Source organism: Pseudophryne corroboree, chromosome 2, assembly GCF_028390025.1.
Source record: "Pseudophryne corroboree isolate aPseCor3 chromosome 2, aPseCor3.hap2, whole genome shotgun sequence".
Taxonomy (NCBI): domain Eukaryota; kingdom Metazoa; phylum Chordata; class Amphibia; order Anura; family Myobatrachidae; genus Pseudophryne; species Pseudophryne corroboree.
This window is the reverse complement of record NC_086445.1, coordinates 992474456-992481907: the sequence shown is the minus strand read 5'-3', so window position 1 is coordinate 992481907 and position 7452 is coordinate 992474456. Positions and strand designations below refer to the sequence as shown.

The following is a 7452-nucleotide window of genomic DNA, read 5'->3' as shown; positions in this document are numbered from 1 at the left end:
TGACTGCACGGATATCTTCCATGTCGGTCTCAGCTCGCAGGGGACTCTGGCTATGCCAATGGTCTGCAGACGCGGAATCCAGAAGAAGTGTGGAGAACCTACCCTACACAGCTCAGGCTCTTTTTGGGTAAGTGTTGGATGCGTGGATTTCCACGGCAACCGCGGGTAAGTCACCTTTTCTTCCCTCAACTACACCTTCTATGAAGAAACACTTTTCTTCATCGGTATCGCAGTCCTTTTGGACCGCTAAGACAAAAAAGTCCGAGCCTCCTACCACCTTTTTTAGAGGTGGGCGGGCAAAATCCCACAGGCTCTCAGGACCAGAAACCTGCTTCTGGTTCCTCAAAATCCTCAGCATGACGGTTGACTGCACAGCCTGGAGGACGGGCTGGGGGGTGCGAGACTCAGATGTTTCAGACACGTCTGGGTGTCATCTGGCCTGAATCCCTGGGTACAGGATATTGTGTCCCAGGGGTACAGACTGGAGTTTCAAAAACTCCAGCCTCACCGATTCTTCAAATCAGGCTTGCCAGCTTTACTGACAGACAGGGCTATCCTACGGGAAGCCATCCTAAAATTGGAAAAGTCACAGGTCATTGTCCCAGTTCCACCTCATATGCAAAACAAGGGTTATTATTCAAACCTTTTCGTGGTACCGAAAACCGGATGGTTCGGTCAGACCAATTTTGAACTTGAAATCGTTGAACCCTTACCTAAGGGTGTTCAAATTCAATATGGAGTCTCTCAGAGCAGGCTTATCTCAGATTTGCACTGTTAGACAGTCACTATCAATTTCAGGCACTGCTATTCGGCCTCTCCACAGCACCGAGGGTGTTCACCAAGGTGATGGCCGAGATGATGGTTCTCCTCCGCAGACAGAGGGTGAACATAATCCCATATCTTGACGATCTGCTGATAAAGGCATCGTCCCGGGAGACGTTGCAGTCTATTGTTCTCACGACTCATCTGCTCAGGTAACACAGTTGGATCCTGAACCATCCCAAAGTCACATTTGGAGCCGACAAAAAGATTGTCTTTTCTGGGGATGATCCTCGACACGGAAGTGCAGAGGGTGTTTCTGCCAGAGGAGAAAGCGTTGGTGATTTAAACAATGGTCCGGGATGTCCTGAAGCCAACTTGGGTATCGGTTCATCAGTGCATTCGCCTTTTGGGGAAGATGGCTGTCTCCTACGAGGCCTTCCAACTGGACCTCCAAGACAAATGGTCGGGTTCTCACCTACACATGCTCCAGAGGATACGTCTGTCACTTAAAGCCAGGATTTCGCTCCTCTGGTGGCTGCAAATGCCTCACCTTCTGGAGGGCCGCAGGTTCGGGATTCAGGACTGGGTCCTTACCACTGATGCAAGTCTCCGGGGGTGGGGCGTAGTCACTCAGGGGTAAAACTTCCAAGGAAGGTGGTCAAGCCTGGTATCCAGTCTTCAAATAAACATTCTGTTACTAAGAGCCGCCTACAATGGTCTTCTCCAAGCGGCTCATCTTCTGCGAGATCGAGCCATTCAAGTGCAGTCGGACAATGTAACGATGGTGGCCTACATAAAACGACAGGGCAGAACGAAGAGCAGAGCTGCAATGTCAGAGGTAACAAGAATCATCCTCTGGGCAGAAAAGCACGCGGTGGCGCTGTCTGCCATCTTCATTCCGGGAGTAGACAACTGGGAAACGGACTTCCTCAGCAGACACGATCTCCATCCAGGAGAGTGGGGACTCCATCCGGAGGTGTTCACGGAGGTAACAGATCTTTGGGATGTACCTCAAATAGACATGATGACCTCTCATATCAACAAGAAGCTTCGTAGGTATTGTTACAGGTCGAGGGACCCGCAAGCCGTGGCGGTGGACGACCTAGTGACTCCGTAGGTGTTCCAGTCGGTGTACGTGTTTCCTCCACTTCCACTCATTCCAAGAGTTCTAAAACTCATAAGGAGAACAAGAGTTCAGGCAATCCTCATTGCTCCAGACTGGCCAAGAAGGGCTTGGTACGCGGATCTTCTGGATCCACTGCTGGAAGAGCACATAAGGAGCACATAAGGAAATACAGAGGGAAAATAGCACAACTGGATAAAGTTTGTTGAAACCCAGTGAATTATGGGTAACTATAGAGGAAGTGGTCGATTGCTGGAGATAAAAGAAATATGCGGTGGGAAATCCCGGATTCGCACTTACCAGCGAAATGGACATTATAGAAGAAAGGACATTCCTCTAACCCAGTGCAGTTCTTCATTACCAATTAAGGGATAAAATGTTATAATATATGGTGTTTGTTGGTCGTCGTTATGCTTGAATGTACCTAATGAATAACTATAAAATGATATAAAGCTATGTGGGTAAATAATTATATAGAGTAGTTTTTAAATAGTATTTTCTCATACGTCCTAGACCTAGAGGATGCTGGGGACGACATCAAGACCATGGGGTATAGACGGGATCCGCAGGAGACATGGGCACTCTAAAGACTTTTCATTGGGTGTGAACTGGCTCCTCCCTCTATGCCCCTCCTCCAGACCTCAGTTTTATAAATGTGCCCAGGCTGACTGGATGCACTCTGAGGAGCTCTACTGAGTTTCTCTGAAAAGACTTATGTTAGGTATTTTATTTTCAGGGAGATCTGCTGGCATCAGACTCCCTGCTCCGTGGGACTGAGGGGGCAGAAGTAGGAACCAACTTCCTAAAGAGTTTCATGGCTCTGCTTCTGGCTGACAGGACACCATTAGCTCCTGTAGGGAACTGAACGCTAGCCATGCTTAGATGGTCACTCCCACAGCACGCTGTCACGCCCCTCACAGAGCCAGAAGTCAGAAGACAGGTGAGTGTTAGAAGACAGATCTTCAATCAAGAAAGTGACGGCTAAAGGCACTTTGCGGCTGGCGGGAGTGCAGTGCGCCATGTTGCCCACACATACACAGGCACTGCAGGGAGCAGGGCGCGGGGGGGGGGGGGGGGGCGCCCTGGACAGCATGACACCATGGAAACTGGCATAAATAAGGGGCATAAGTTGCTGAGGCACAGTCCTACCCCCGCCAGTATAAAAAATTACCTCATAAAAGCTGAGGAGAAACACACCGTTGAAGAGTGGAGCTTCCTCCTCAGTCAGCCAGCACACTGCTCAGCACCATTTTCTCTCTCTACTCAGGCTGCAGAGACAACACTGGTCCTCCTCCACTACTGAACAAGTATCAGGGTGCAAAACGGGGGAGGCCACAGTGGATATGGTGCTATATAATTGTGTGATTAACATTATAAAAGCGCTGAAGGTCTGTGGGCATTTTGTGTTCACAGACATTGTGTTACTGGCGCTGGGTTGTGAACTGGCAAAATCCTATCTGTGTCCCTCTGACAGATTTTACTGTGGGTCTGTCCCCTATAAATCCCGGAGTGTCTGTGGTGTGGTTCTGCACGTGTGTGACATGTCTGTGGCAGGGAACTCTGTGGAGACATGTTAGGGACACAGAGGTGTAATATGACACCAAGAGCCTGACTGGGTGAAAGGTTACATGATAGTGTGAATCATATCAGTAAGAGGTTGGACTGAATCTAATCTGTTGAAGATGTGATTTTTATTAGTTCTGCCTTTCATCCACAGGGACCTTTCTGGGTCACATACAAATTTACACAAGTAGTACAAACTGATACCGACACGGACTCTGATTCCTGTGTCGACACTAGTGATTCCAGGGGAATAGGTCCTAAGTTAGCAAAAAAGGCATTCAAAACATGTTTTAGCTATAAAGGAGGTGTTAGAAGTTACGAAGCCCCCTCTTTTACCACAAGGAGAGGGTTTACTTTAGTAAAGACGTAATGTAATTTTCCCTCCACCTCAGGTCTGATTTAACCTGAAAAGAAATTTCTGATTCCCAAAAGGATATCAGGCAGCTTACCTTTTTCCAAAAAAGGTGGGAGTCACCCCGCATTTTAGACAGGGCCCTGTGTTAAAAGAGAAAAGGTGTTTCTCCCTGCGCCTGGAATGGCTTCACTTAATGAGCCGACAGACGGCAAGTGAGTGAGGTGATTTATTGATGTGGCCAATGGGACACTACTCAGGCCTACCATTGTCTGTGAGTGGGTGAGTAGTGCTATTGAAAAGTGGTCAGAAAACTTGTCATTAGACATTGACACAACAGATGGATACGAGATACTCCTAACGTTAGGTCATATCAAAGACGCTGCTGCGTACGTACTAGAATCCATGAAATATATCGGTTTCTTGGGATCAAGAACCGCTACCATGGCAGTATCGGCTCGGAGGGCACTGTGGATTCGCCAGTGGAATGCTGATGCAGATTCCAAAAGAAATATGGAGGCTCTCCCGTATAAAGGTGAGGCCTTGTTTGGTGATGGGCAGGATGCGTTAGTCTCGGAGGCTACCGCAGGTAAGTCGACATTCTTGCCTTATGCTCCTACACCGGCGAAAAAGACACATCACTCTCACATACAGTCCTATCGGCCCAACAAATACAAAAAGGCCAAAGGTCTCCCCTTTTTTTGCAGGTAGGGGAAGGGGAAAAGGAAAGAAATCCGTAGCGTCTCCCGGATCGCAGGAGCAGAAGTCCACTCCTGCTTCTGCCAAATCTGCAGCATAACGTTGGGGCTCCCTTGCGGGAGTCCGCTCGGGTGGGAGCACGTCTGAAACTTTTCAGCCAAATCTGGATTCAATCTGGCCTGGACCAATGGGTCTTACAAATAGTGTCCCATGGGTACAAACTAGAGTTTCAAGACGTCCCCCCATGCCGATTTTACAAATTGACCTTGCCAGCTTCTCTCCCGGGAAGAGAGGCAGTAACAACGGCAATTCAAAAATTATGTCAGGATCAGGTCATTGTCCTGGTACCCTTGGCACAGTAATGAGAAGGTTTTTTTATTCAAGCCTCTTCGTAGTTCCAAAGCCGGACGGCTCGGTCAGACCGATTTTAAACCTGAAAAATCTGAATCTCTACCTGAAAAGGTTCAAGTTCAAGATGGAATCCCTGAGGGTAGTGATTTCCAGTCTGGAAGAGGGGGACTTCATGGTGTCAGTAGACATAAAAGATGCTTACTTGCATGTTCCCATTTATCCTCCTCACCAAGCTTATCTGAGATTCGCAGTACAGGATAGCCATTACTAGTTTTAGACGTTGCCGTTCGGACTCTCCACGGCACCGAGGGTATTCACCAAGGTGATGGCGGAGATGATGGTCCTCCTTCGTTAAAAAGGAGTCAATATAATTCCTTATCTGGATGATCTAATGATAAAAGCGAGATCTAGGGAACAGTTGGTGCAGAACATTGCACTCTCCCAGTCAATACTCCAACAACACGGTTGGATCATGAATTTTCCAAAGTCGCAGTTGGAACCGACAACAAGATTGTCCTTTTTAGGGATGATTCTGGACACAGAAGTACGGAGAGTATTTCTTCCAGTGGAAAAGGCTCTGGAAATCCAGAAAATGGTCAAACAAATATTGAAACCAACAAGCGTATCGATCCATCAATACATTCGGTTGTTGGGGAAAATGGTAGCGGCCTACAAGGCCATACAGTTTGGCCGATTTCATGTCAGAGTATACCAGTGGGACCTGTTGGACAAGTGGTCCGGATCCCACCTACACATACACCGGAAAATAATCCTGTCCCCAAAGCCAGGATTTCGCTCCTGTGGTGTCTACACAGTTCTCACCTACTAGAGGGACGCAGGTTTGGGATTCAGGACTGGGTCCTAATAACCACGGATGCAAGTCTCCGAGGCTGGAGAGCTGTCACACAGGGGAAAGCTTCCAAGGAAAATGGTCAAGTCAGGAAGCCTGCCTTCACATAAACGTTCTGGATTTGAGAGCCATTTACAACGGCCTTCTACAAGCGGTACATCTTCTTCAAGATCCCGTGCAGATCCAGTCGGACAATGTAACAGCAGTCGCGTACATAAACAGACTGGACAAAAGGAGAAAAGAAGACTCTTTTGTGGGTGCACTCTTGTATAATTGTGAAAGTATCAAAGAAATAGATTAAAATTCAATATTTATTGTTGATAAACATAAAACACATAGTAGTTGAATGTGCAGGTAGAGAAAAGGGTAAAAAAATATAATAAACACTGGAACCGGTAATACAGATGTTAATGTCAGATAATGGTTCCAAGCCAGCTGGGTAACATCAATCTTTCAAATGTATGGTCAATCCATAAATAGGTCTCAACTGGCTGCCTGAGCTGTATAATCTGGAAGTAGAGCTAGACACTTAGCGCCTCAGTAATAGTTTGGATTAATAATATGTATTACTTACAACTGGCTTTAGGATGGAGATAGAAAACAGATTGAATAAAGAAAAGATGAATCTGCTGTCGGTGTTAGACACTGAGCCTGGCCGCCCAAAATTTTCTACTAAACCGAGTATTCCTCAAGGGTCTCCCACTTGAGTACTGACTTGACCCAACACTGCTTAGCTTCCAAGATCGGAAGGATTCGGGCGTTACCAGTGTGGTATGATAGTAGAGAATTGATAAAGTTGCTTCTGGAATCACTGATGAGAGTTCATGAATGACATAAATTGTTAGAGGAAGTACTCAGTAGAAAGGGGAGTACAGTGACAAGGGGGGTCTGCTGCCAATGTTAGACAGAGGTAAACCCCTGAATCAATGGTGAGAGTCACGAAATTATAGCGATAGTCAGAAAAAGAGGTTCTCAGTGAGACAGTCGTTCTTAATGATGATAGCTGCTCAATATGTTGGTACACGGTATCAAATGTAAATATCGGATAGTGAATATAGTCGCCTATGAATCACTGAGTGGTAGCAATGTTGATAAAAGGGGAGCAAAAGAGAAAATTCTGCAAATGGTGTCACAATGTTGATACTGATAGTAGATAATATCTCCCAAAGGAACCATACATATATGTCCTTAATTAGTTGATATAGATACATACACCGCTATAACAAAATGGATATACACAAAAGATAGATCACTAAAGTGTAATTATATATAGGAAGAACAGAACAAGATTCTGAAAGGAAGTTCAAAAATAAAGAACACCAGATGTCAATTATTGCAGGTCTCTGTACTATTGAGACCTGAATTAAATATATAGCTGAGACTGAATTAATAGCTATGAAAATAAATCAATGATGGATAATTAAAGTGAATTAAATAGATTAATGGATCCACAATCAAAAATGAATAAATCTAAATCAATACAGCTACTGAAATAATATGCCTGATAAAGCTGATAAAAAGCTAAGGCTGAAGAAAAAAGCTGTAATAGCTATGATAATAGAACGAAGATAGATCATTCAGAAAAAATCAATAGAATCACTGTTGATAATAAATAGATCTAAATCAATGCAGTCTACTGAGATGATATGTATTGTATACAAGAAAAAAAGACAGTATAGTAGCACGGGTTAACCTAGATAATAAATAGGTTTAAATGCAGGCTACTGAAATAATATATATTTCATATAAGAA

At 45.3% G+C, this 7452-nt stretch overlaps 1 pseudogene; it reads right to left on the bottom strand.

The window, feature by feature from the left end:
* Positions 1-6366: 6366 nt before the first annotated feature.
* On the bottom strand, positions 6367-6485 carry LOC135052016 (5S ribosomal RNA; annotated as a pseudogene).
* Positions 6486-7452: the final 967 nt, after the last annotated feature.